The sequence below is a fragment of the Triticum aestivum genome, chromosome 7B (assembly GCF_018294505.1).
Source record: "Triticum aestivum cultivar Chinese Spring chromosome 7B, IWGSC CS RefSeq v2.1, whole genome shotgun sequence".
Taxonomy (NCBI): Eukaryota; Viridiplantae; Streptophyta; class Magnoliopsida; order Poales; family Poaceae; genus Triticum; species Triticum aestivum.
Window position 1 is genome coordinate 687683533 of NC_057813.1, and position 12868 is coordinate 687696400.

At 45.8% G+C, this 12868-nt stretch overlaps 1 long non-coding RNA gene across 1 annotated transcript; it reads left to right on the forward strand.

Annotated features, from left to right (window-relative positions):
• Positions 1-6490: 6490 nt before the first annotated feature.
• Positions 6491-7249, forward strand: LOC123155542 (uncharacterized). Its single transcript, XR_006477489.1, has 3 exons — positions 6491-6628; positions 6727-6878; positions 6998-7249. It is a non-coding gene; the product is annotated as an uncharacterized lncRNA (long non-coding RNA).
• The last annotated feature ends 5619 nt before the right edge of the window (positions 7250-12868 follow it).

Here is a 12868-nt window from a genome sequence, read left to right on the forward strand (position 1 = left end):
ATTTTACTTTTTTCCGTAACTAACTATGTTTCAGTGTTTATAAGTATCAATATTACATTTTGCTAAACATTTTATTTAAATTATTTCTAAACATTTTGCGGGATAACCAAATTTTGAGATGGATAAGAGGTAAAACAGAATAACTTTCATTTGATTTTCTTTCCATGTGTATTGTGTGTGTTTGTATGTGTTCATAGTCACTTAGTTTCTTTTAAATATCTAGCTAGAGGGTTCTCTGGGATAAGAATCTAACAAATATCTTGAGAAATGTATATGTTTATATTGTAACTAGCTCATGTTTATGTATCTTGAGAATCTAGGTGTTTTTCTCGCAAAGGAAAAAAGAATATAGGTGTTCAATATATCTAGAACTAGTTCCTTCTCGAAATTGCATCGACATTTGTCAGTTCTTGGTCCTATCATTATGAAAACTAGATGATGCCGCATGTGTTGCTGCGGGATACTATATTTCATTGGACATGTAGAGTCGGAAAAAAGAAGCATCAAATAACATATTTTTTGCTTCGAGGTAACAACATCAAACAAAACTAACAAATTCCAGTCGAGTATTCCGTCACCAGGAGGGGGGGGGCAGCAATTGCACAATGCAAATTAACTGTCATATTCCTCAAAAGGGTAAAAAGAAATAGCCCTCTATTATTGCATAACCTGAACAAAAAATGATGAACATAATCTAAGATGCAAAACACATGCAAGAAAATTTGCATGTTGTTTATGTATCCTATAATGAGAATAATATCTTTATGGAAGTGCAGCTCCTACTTTAAATGTTAACAAATGACTATAAATAATTCATCTTGGGCATTCAAAGGCATATTTTTACATTCATAGAGGGAAATATAGCATGTCAAACACCTAAAGAAAATGCAATGGTTGTCAATCCAGGATGTAATTTGTCAAACTACTTAGCTATACAATCAAATTTCCACAAAGCAAATTAACAAAATGATTTTTTAATCATAATTAACAAAATGACTTGGTAAGATGTACATGGTCATGATTTATGATAGAGAGATAGACAGAAGGTAAGCAAAATAACAGATAAAAGGAATGCATGTTGAGGCAGAGGAAAAGATAAACACCATAACACACAATATTATCTTAACGGGGAAACAGAGAAAATAAATAGAGAGAGCACATGCCTTTAGGAATTAACTTGCACACATGTATGCAAATAAAAAGTTTTGATATATACAGTATGGAAACATCGGTATATGAATCACTGGTATCTGCTTTGCCTTAGAGGCAATACCGCAATACTGAAACCCATCGTACCAAGTTGGTACCGGTGATTCAACCCACAGCGAGCACCCTTTACCCCCTCTAGATATGTTAATTCAGATCAAAACTACGATTTGATCAAAGCTCTTAGCCAACTTCAGATGGAAGAGAATGTGAACACACGACATGGCATGTACGCATTAGCTGGAGCAGGAGAATCAGCTCATCGTGGCCCGGATATAGTCTTTGAAGGACATGCGGTACTTGTCGTGGAGCTGCTGCGAGTAGTCGTGTGGGGCCTTCTGCATGCACATGTTGTACTATATCATGTTGCATGACAAAAAGAGACATATAGGGGTGGAAACCCTACACCAGCACGGGATCAGACCGAATCATGCCTAGCCAAGGCATGGCCAAAGGGAGGCGGGGACGGAGGCAACTCACATGTAGAGCATCAGGAGTAGTCCTGGCCATCTCAGGCCCGGCCTTGTCGGCCCTAAAATCCAGGGCCTAGGCCCGATGGGCTTTCTAGTGGGCCGGGCTTGGGCCCAAGTTTTGAGCCCACCAACAGGGCCTGGATGGGCTTGGGCTTGGTATATTGGCATTTTAAGGAAGAGGCCTGGCCCACGGCCCTAAGCCCTAAGGGCTTTTGAAGGCTTTTTACCAGATGGGCTGGGCTTGGGCTTGAAAAGTAGGCCCGATGGTAGGGCGTGGGAGGGCCTGGGCCTCAGTTTTCTGTCGTGGGCTTTTTTAGGCCCGGCCCGGCCCGGCCCATGGCCAGATATAATCAGGAGTCTCGGAGCTGAACTGCAGCTCAAGCTTGCCCTTGAGGATGTTGATATCTCTTTTAATCTATAATCCTACCGGTCACTCGATGAGATGGTCATCTTATCTTCTATATCTAAATAGTTAGCCCCCATTAATATATTTCTCTCAACATGCAAGCATGACACCTCATCAAGCAACATGCATTAAAAAAGGCACACCTCAACATTCAATGTGTCATAGGAAAAGGTTCACCTCAACATGCAAACATGTACATGATATATTTAATAAATATTTCACAAAACACAATGATCAAACACAATAAACCATATGTATTTTCAATTTTAGCTCTCATGTTATTTCTCTGGATATTCCTATTTCCATAGAAGTAATATTTTTGAAATATATTGCAAAATATTCTTGCAACAATGTGTGGGGCATCAACTAGTATACCTAAAAGATTCATCCCCACTAACTTATTTATCTAGACATGCAGCCTATCCACCTCAGCAATGTGCCACATCAGCAATTATCAATCCACCGCATGCATTCTGTTCGAGCCCTCTCTTAGGTGTGAACTGAGCATTTCTCTCAGGCTGGTCATAGTGGGGAGTAACTTAAACTAGTAACATGCATAAGTTATTAGTCTATGTTACTACCTTCATAGTGGATAAGTAACTATGGATGGTAACATGCAAGCCTTCATTAATTGAGATATAGAGTCATTTTGTTTTAGGGTGTGTTATGTTACAGTAACATATTATGTTACCACAAGCATCTCTTTCCTCATTAACTTCATGCCACATAAGCAATTGTTTCTTGGGATGTGTTATGTTAAGTTACTCCCATTATGACTCAAGCTTGTGGTCGCCTCTATTCTCGGCTGCGATTGCATGGTTTATCTGGTGAACCGCTGACCCTCACACACTTTCCTTTTTATGTTCAGCGCTCCCTGTTGTCTTCATGGTGAGGTCTGGCCGGCGTCGGGCACATGCACGCGCAGCGGCACGGGTACGCCTCTGTTCTCCTAGAGTACATGGCATCCACGGGAGAGCAGGTTGCAGACGGCGAGGCGGTCGACGCACGGCTCCGCCTCCGCACTGCCGCCAAAGTGCACGAGGAGCCGAAGGGGCCGTCGGCGCCTGGGACGAAGGAGACAAGGAAGGGATGTCCGGACCCTGAGCCTTCCGCGCTGCATGGACGAAGATCGAGACCGTCCAACCTTCCCCGCTAGGTGCCCTCTGGCCAGCGGCGGGCGGCGGCACAGGAAAGATGGCTCGGTGACAAGGGCGCGCCAGCGCTTGCGTGCGGCGGCGCACGGCCACGGCAAGAGGTTGGCGAAGCCGGGCACGCGCACCAGGATCTCCATTACGATGTCCTCCGACAGCGGACAGCCTCACCAGCCGGAGTGATGCGCATGTGTGCATGCCACTTCTGTCACTAGCATGCGCACGTATGTATGTAGGCAATCATGATTAGTTCTTTGTTAACTACCCTAGGTACGTAGCCATTGGACGACTCGGGGGCGCCTCCCTAACCCTAGCACGCCGCGGGCCAATCGCCCCCAGCCCCGCGCCGCCGCCGGAGGAAGCCGCCGGGCGAAGCTCGTGCGGCTGACGGCGGCGGCGGGGCGACTCCTCGCGGCTCCCGTTGGGACTGGGGCAGCAGATCTCGGCGGGAACTGGTGGTGGCCCGGGCGCGTGGCCCATGGCGTCCGGCGGCGTGGTGGCGGGTCTCGGCGGGGGGTTGTAGGTGGTGGCGGAGGGGTCGGCCGTTCCCGCTCGGTGATGTACTGCTGCTTGCGATGGCGCATGGCGACCTGCACGGCAGTATTCTGCGTTCCTTGGACGAGCGCGTCCTTGGGAGCAGGAGGGGGTCGGCCTGACAAGCTTCGGTGGGCGTGGCGTGCTCGTGGCAGCGGCAATCCGGCGTTCCGGGTGGTGTTTTCTTCGAGCGGCGCGAGGTGGACAGCGGGCATGTGGTGGCGGTGCTGATCTGCAATGGATCTGGCAAGGCACCACGGCCCGGTGCTAGGCGATCCGTGCACGCGATGCTTGATGGAGGTTCTTCGAACAGATCTGGGTGAAAACCTGCCTTTGGCTAGCTGCCAAGGCCGACGGTGACGGCGCTGTTATGCGGCGTTCCCTTCTTGAAGGCATCGCCGAGGAGAAGTTCAAGGCCACTATCTGCTATCTCCGGAGGAAACCCTAGATCAGTAGATCGGATGACGGCGGCGCTATATTGTGTCGTTTCCTCTTGGGGGCGTCAGTCTTGGAGGTGTGCACGGGATCGACGGACCAGTGGGCGGCTTCTTTGGTGGAGCGGTGCTTCATCTTAAACATTGATGGCAGCAGGTCTCGGCGGCGTGGTGCAGTGGTGACTCGGCGTCCGATGCGCGAAGATGGACTCGCGCAGGAGGAGATAGCTGTCTGGCGTCATGGTGGCGTCGATGGCAGAGTGGCCTGACAAGGTAGAAGCCTCAATATCTGCTCTGAAGAAGAACATGTGGAAGATGGCGGCGACGACATTTGTGAGTGTGTCAGACCGGTTTGTGCCCCAGACCCGGTATGTGGCTCGGCTGGGGCTTCCGGCTTTTGATGATAGGCGTAGGTGAGTGGTCTGGGTATTTGGCCCAGCTAGCACCCCTTCATCATTTGGATAGGAGTAATGGCATATGTTGCCAAGATGGCGGATTCAGGCATATTGTTGTAATACTTTATAAGGTTCTCGAGAATAATCAATAAAGTGGCCCATGCATCCCCCAGAAGCAGAGGCCGGGGGTCATCCTCCTTTTCTAAAAAAAACCGTAGCCATTGGACTCTGTTGTGAGAGATGCATGTTGTCAGACCAGATTAGCTATAAACCTAATTGATATACATAAGAATAAGACCGGAGAATATTATCTGAAATTCCAGCAGCCTCCTCGAACCAGGGCATGTTTGAATTTCTTTTGTCAGGATATCTCTTCAATTTATTTATTTTAATTTGCTTGTACTAAACTTGCTTTCTTCCTCGCAAAAGGAAAAACGTTCATTTCTACTATACTTTAGGGAACTACTATTGAATATTTGAACCATATAATTTTGCTGAATTTAACTTCTACCTTTACGTGCTAAAATTTCCCGCAGCAACGCGCGAGGAATCATGTAGTATATCGAAAAGCTTTGCTATTAATGTATCAACTGAGTAATAAACGTGTATGTACATCACTATATGAATAGTGAATTAGATTGCCATGCAAAATAAAAGGCAATCCTATATCTCATTGAACCATCAGGTTACTGACCATATAAAGCACAGTAAGAGCACCTGCAAAAAAAACACAGTAAGAGCACCTGCAAAAAAAACACAGTAAGAGCACCTTACCTGCTAATGTTTCCTTTTGCTAATTCAGATCAAAGCTGCAATCTTGAAAAATACAAAGATGAATCTACAATAGCAACAGAAGTAATCTATAATTGTATGTAGAAAAAAAATCTAAATGTGATACGACACATGTGATCTTTAGATCCCCTTACCTGCTATTTTCCTTTTGCTACCTGCTAATTCTTTCCCTTTAGCTATTCAGATCAAAGATGCAATATGGGCAAATGCAAAGATGAATCTACAACAGGAACAAAACCAATTCATAATTTTATGCATAAACAAATCTTCATACTACACATATGAATTTGGGAGCACCTTACTTGTTACTTTTTTCCTTTTGCAAATTCAGATCAAAGCTGCAATCTTGAAGACTGCGTTGATGAATCTATAATAGCAATAAAAACAATTCACCATTGCATAAAAAAACTATAAATGTGATCATAAGATGGATATGTGAGGTTCAGATAATCCATACTGGAACATGTAGGAGCACTCACCGTTGCTTGGTCCTAGAATTGTACGACAATGGCGAGCAGTCAGATCGATTGTTGATGAGTTGGTTGTTCTTGAAAGATCTGTGTTCTCCTTTGATTTTTCTGTAAGCGAAGAGGAGTCGGCTAGGGAGGGGAAGCAGAGACGGCAACCAGCTCGTCCATGCTTCCGAAACAAATCTCAGATTTTTATTGCGTAGCTCGAGAAGAAGAACCTGTGTCTTTGATAAAAGCCATAATTGAAGGCTACGATGGGGCAGATGAACTGTTGCAGGATGTGGGGACGTGACTGAAGGCTTATGTGGCGGGGCTGATTGGCTGCGTTTGAAAACTGAATAATGACGTGGCACACCGCTGATGTGGACAATATGCATGGTGAAAAAATTGGGAGTAGTGGAGAACAACTTCTTAATAATGATAGATATGCTCTTGTAAGGTTCAATAACTAACCGATGAGGCGATGCGTATGCATGGTCTCAAAATGAAAACCTATAGGAAAACACTTCTAATCTGTAGTCTGATCAGAAGCACAGCGTCAGCCCGATGGGCCACCGTCCATTCTTAGCTGAATCCCACGGCCTCTTTAGTCGTTTCCATCAAAATAAAAAAAGCACAACGCCTCTAACCAACCACCCACATCTGGCGCATAATCCCATCCCGCTAATCACTCACCTGTTCATCCATCCCAAGACACCCTCGCATGAAGCTCCCTGGCCCGCTATCGCACTACTTGTCTTCTCTACAATTGCGCCGCCCATCACTTGGTAAGATCTGTTCCTCCGCTCCGCTCCACCTCACTGCCCAGATCCGTTCCACTGCTCCTCCCTTTTTCCTCTCCGTCGATGACCCTTCCTGTCATTAGATGGCCGAGCCCTACTTCCCCTCTGTGATTGCTGCTTCGACGGTTTACCTCCCAGGTCGGAGTAGCACCAGAAGGCGGAACAACAAGCAGTGGACTCCGGTGATCCCCTCTTTGAAGAGCCCAGATTGAAGGTTAATGTGTCAATCGCCCATGTAGGGAATAATTCCATTATTTGAAGCATTGTAGTTCTTGAGTTCTTTCTTCTTCATCTCTTGGATTTGTCCATCAAAGTTTGCTAACTACGTCACATGTTTATGTACTCTGGTTGTAGGAAGCACATAAGAAGTTATTAGGAAGAAGCATCACATATGTCCGCATCGCAATAGCGCAAGGGACAAGGTCCTCGCACTTTTGATTGCAGTTCGTGTCACTGCAGGAGATGGTGTGGAGCTTACTGACCATCATAGAAGAAAATTCTATATTTAACGGAGACACATGATCACAGCATGGAAGCACTTCCCATGTTATTTGATATGATATGGTTTTTCTTTTTCTTTTTAATGGAAACAAATCTATATTTGTATGGAAGCAATTCTTCTAGTCTATGAAAATAGTATCATAATGATTCAGAAGCAACGTATGTCTCTCTCGAAGCAAGGCATCCATTTTGTTGCAAGAAAACTAATTTTGAATTCTTTCGATTCAGATTCCAAATCCTATAGATGCAAATACTCATATCTTTGGATGCAAATTTCAAATTCTTTGCAAGCAAATTCCTATATATTCGGATGCAGATACCAGATTCTTCAGAGAAAAAGTTCCAATTTAATTTTTTTTGTAAGAGTCTGTAACAATGTCAGAGAAAAAGCATACTCGTTTCTTTGGATGCAAATTAGAAATTCTGTGGAAGCAAATTTCTATTTTATTCGGATGCAGATACTAGATTCTGAGGACAAGTTCCAATTTAATTTGTTTGAAAGAGTCTGAAACAATGTTAAAAAAATATGTTTGATGGAAGCATGTATTTGTAATGTTGGAAGCAAGCCATCTGCACTGAGCCTAGACGATGCAAAATAAATTGTCACGTTGGACAAACTGAAATAATATACAGTTGATATGGAAGCAAATTTGCTAGCCGATAAAAGAAAAATGAATTGATATGCTTCCACTATTAATAGAAGATGAACGCGTCAGATGCATCTTGTTTGCCACATGCACCATTTCACATACTGCAGATTTTGAAGCATAGAGAAAGCAATCCGCAAAAAAGCACCGATTTATGTGTAGGAAGCATCGATGTATATGGAAGCAAGCTACATACTATTGAGACCTACGTTAAAAGGACTAGCATTCAACCTGCTGAAATCCAGCGGCGGTATCACAGGTAATCAGCATTAACTAGTTTCAGTTTTGGGAACACTCAACGGAAGGTGCCTTGCTTATCCAACGGTTGCATGGGATCCAATCCAACGCCTCTCTACTGGTCTGATAGAATGCTAGGCATCAGTAGTCTGATGCCTAGTGGTTCCCCTATAACACATAATGGGAATTTTTGAGTTTGGTCTTTCGTTGGTGACCAAACCCAACCTTGCCCAAATTTATGGCCCTTTGTTCCACTAGAAGACTCCTCAATCAACTTCACAAATGTTGCCATTATTCTAATAACAGTTGATCTTTACTACTCGATGCACTAATCTATACTGTTAGAGTAAATCCGAGGCCATCGTCGATCTACCGAGGACCAAGCAATCACACAAGCACGACACCGAGATTTGTTAACGAGGTTCACCATCATGGCTACATCCCCGGGGCCTGCCTACGGGCGCTCTTCCCCATGACACCGTCACAATACCGCACCCTAGCCACCCCGGCACCGGCACACGTCGCCGGCTCCCCCGCATGCCCGTGGTACTATGTTGGCATAGGTTACATCGTGTGTCTACCCCCGCTATATATGAGAGGCCTAGGATTCAAGTCTTCTATTAGGATACAACTCCTACCATGTCTACACACAGTCGAAAACCAAGTCCAACTGTAACCTACCTTGTATAATAATATTCGACACAACTCTAACAAACTTCACCTTGGCGAATAATCTTCACCACCTTGAATTCATCCATGCGTCGAACCTCCATGTACATTGGACTTGAGATACGCCGTGAGCACCGCTGCTACTCCCAAACTCTGTGTGACTCCACCTGCAACTGTGGTTCCGTCCCGTCTTCTTCACGGTCAACACTCGAGCAAAATTAAGTTCCTCATTACTCTACTTTCTGCTCCCAACTTCCGAAGAATTTGTTCAACGCCATCACACACCGACCATTGTCTGCGTGAAAGTGAACAACTCACATATTGGACGCCACATATAAAAGTTACCTGAACTCAACGTCACCGCTCTTTCTTGACTGCTTGTCTGAAACTTGAAGGAATTTCACCATCGTCCTGTGTCATCCCGAGTCAAATTCGCAGTTGTCTCACCCTTCTTCCGGATAGTCTCTGGCATGTCCCACAGCTATAGCACTCCGCCTCCTTCTGTATTTTTCATCCGCACTTTGCCATGTGCACTGAATACTATAGAATATACGGCCATGTACTCTCTCAGCTTTTTGACAATTTCAGACTCTTCGCCACTTTCTCAGATTCTCCATGGTCAACTCCTGTCCATCTTCCGGCACCGATAGACCCAGTCACCAACTTGAATCTGGTACTCGTCAACACTGCTTCAGCACCCCTGCACACTTTGTCTGACCACCAGTGCCCTGGCCTGTCGCTGTGTCCCGTGCTTACAGCACGCCTCACTATTATCACTGCGTCAAGCCTCTGCTATCCTGGTCGAGTCTCTAGGGCCGCGGACCCACACCACTCAAACCCCTACTGTAGAGAACCATCGGTCATCACCGACCGATGTCGAGTATCACGCCTCCATCAAACCACTGGTACCCAGTCCGACCCACGTGTCTCTCGCTATCCCGCTGAAATAGGCTGCAATTCTCCGTGCACTTACGCCGTAGCCCCTTCATTAGCACAGAGTGAAGTCTTCCGCTCGACTCCGGCTCCACCTTCAACATGACTCCATGTAGCTACGCTATGCTACCCCCGCGCCCTGTCGACTTCAAGCTCTCATGTGTACACTGCCTTAAATCTACCCTGCACCATAGTTTTGTGGAAGCCGCACAAGCCCTCGGGCCTGCACCACGCGTTTCCACGCCCCAGAAGTCGACCACCATCAGCATCGCGCTCCTATATCGTCGTCGCTGAAATCACTGTCGTCTTCTACTTTGATCGACATGCCTGCCGATCCATCGGACTGTCCAATCCAACCACGCCGAAATTATCCGACTGCACCATGCTCCACCCTGTATCGTGTCCGCTTTGCACATCTATGCATTGTCTTGACACCCTGTGTATGCATGATCCCTGTCACGACGCACTCCAGACTTGTTCAAGCCTTATACTCACGTTGTTGTTCTCAGTTTCCGTATGACTGCCTCTGTTGAAAAACAACATCCCTACCATGATGTCATCCTTGACTAGTGTACAAATCAAAGAACCCAAATGTAGTCTTCTCGTGTAGGTGTAGCAACCAGCAAATTCAACTCCACAACCTACCGGAAGTGGATCTTCTAACTTGCAGGAGGGAAATCAGGGTGCTACAGTATCCTCCTTTAGTAAAATAAAGAAGCCAAGTGAGAGAACTAGCACGATGAACACACCACTGTAGACAAACGATTACTGTACACCAATTACTGTTGTCAAATCGCTGTTTTAGAGCATTGTTCATGAAACTATTGTGAAGTAAAGTCAGATTCCTGTAGCTTCCCTGACTTTCCTTAGTAAGTCAGAGGATCCACTTCCCAACCTAACACCACGTGACCCACCTGACTAGTTTCTTATTTCCTTTTTTAATCACACTTCAAATCAATCTGATAACAGTTAGCGACTTCCATGTCCAACCACACTGCCATGCGTGGATGCGAGGACTGAGTGAGCCTTCGAGAGAGCCCGTTGAGAGTCGAGAGCGAGCAACCGTTCCCGGCCCGATCCCCTATCTTCTCCGATGGCGTAGCCGGCCGGAGCAGAGAAGGGAGAGGTGCACGGAGTAGTCTTGTAAATAGCGCGTCTAGTTTTAGGTGGTATTCTGCCCATGTGGCGTATGGCGGTATGCCGATGTGGATAGCGCCGCCACCGCGGGCGAGCAGCGGCTGGTGGCTTATGGCGGTGGTCTTCATGGTGGTGCTGACTGGAGCGCATCGTCGGCTACTCCACCAATAAGCTCGCCTGGTTCCTTGTTCTGGAGGTGCTCCGCTCCCTCTCTCGCTTCTATGGTCGCCGTGATGGTGGAGTTGAAGCAGGGGAGAGATGGAGGTCCAGATCGGGTTTGTGCTCATCCCCGATGGCTGCTGGTGAATGGCTACGGCGCCAGCCATGGCGCTTGGCTGTCGGCCGTTTCTTCCATGCCATCGGATCTGCTGGCCGAAGGGCGGATATACTGCCGTCGTTGCCTGCTTCCTTCAAGATTATATCAGCATGAATCCATCTGCTTCTAGATCGTGCCTGCATCAACTTATCGATGATGCCACGCCGATTTCCTTCTGCTTCAACGATCGCCCCGCAGAATTTCATAGATATTTTCTTCCTCTCCTCTAGAACAACGCAGTTGCGACCTTCAAATAACATAGCTCATGATACCACTTGTTAGAATAAATCCGAGACCAAGCAATCACACAATCACGGCACTGAGATTTGTTAACGAGGGTCACCATCATGACTACATCCTCGGGTCCTAACTACGGGCGCTCCTCCTCATGACACCGTCACAATAGCGCACCCAGCCGCCCGGGCACCGGCACACGCCGCCGGCTCCCCCGCGTGCCCGTGCTATTATGTTGGCATAGGTTACATCGTGTATCTACACCCGCTATATATGAGAGGCCTATGATACAAGTCTTCTATAGGACAACTTCTACTCTGTCTACATACAGTCAAAAACCAAGTCCAACTGTAACTTGCCTTGTGCAATAATTTTCGACACATACATATGTGATCACGCATATGAGAAGAAGGATCCTTTGTTTTTTATTACATCTTTTCAGCGAGTGGATATATGAAACATACATTGCACTTTTTCATGCACATTCACCTAAATAAGATTGTATCAATAAGTTCAGCCCCATAAATAAAAATAGTTTCCTGCCTAAGGGAAGAATTCCCCTCCGTTTAGTTGGAATGGAACTAGTTCACATGGCACACTTCATAATGCAAGTTTTATTCAACCCAATTCTGCCATAGGGAACAGGGAATTTGCCTTTGTATTCCAAAATAAAGATGAGTGAATTCCAAGATAAAGATTAGTTGGATCGGTACCTTAGGAATTGGTACATTGCCATGGCACCTTCCAGAAGGTCAGATTCGTATGTTCCCAACCCGCATGTCGGTCAACAAAGAAATATATTCTCCAACCTACGGGAGGAATTCTAAAAATATATAGCAAGGCAGTATTTCCTATCTTCCAGTCAAGGGTTTGGAAGAAAGTACATCAAATAAGCGAACACTTCTTCTTCGGTACAACCCCGCTAGACACTTCATCCAAAGTTGAACACAATGCATCCACACTTCGTGTGTTACTCTTGGCAAAGAAGATGTTGTCATCGGCGAAGAGGAGATGTGAGATAGGAGGACCAAGTCGGCCATTTCGAATACCTTGTAGCTCGCCACAATTCTCCTAGTTGTACATTAGGTTGGTGATTGCTAAAGAAGGATTTATGGCAGTCGGGGCACCGACCCCGTTTTTCTTTGTACTTCCTATTTTGATTCTTTTGTATCTTTTGAACCGAAAGTTTAAATTAATTTTTTTTTGCATATCTGTATTTCTTATGACGAGGGCTTCCAAATGAGACCACTTTTGAATAGGTTTTGATGAGCTTTTAAAACTGCACAAAGTTTCAAGTGCTGAAACTTGATATGAACAAGCTTGAAAATCAACAAGTTTCAGATATTAGAACTTAAAACTTGGCGTGACCTTGTGCGGATTTCAACGACTCCGCAGATCGCGAAACAATCGTGCGGCCGGGCAGAGCTGGCCAAGTGAGTGTTCCCGCACCTGCGGTGCCCCTGCGAATTTCCACACTGCGAAAAAGATATTGGAAAATCAAAAGAGTGTTGAAGGAGATTAGCAAAAGATTAATGTGGAATTCAGTATACA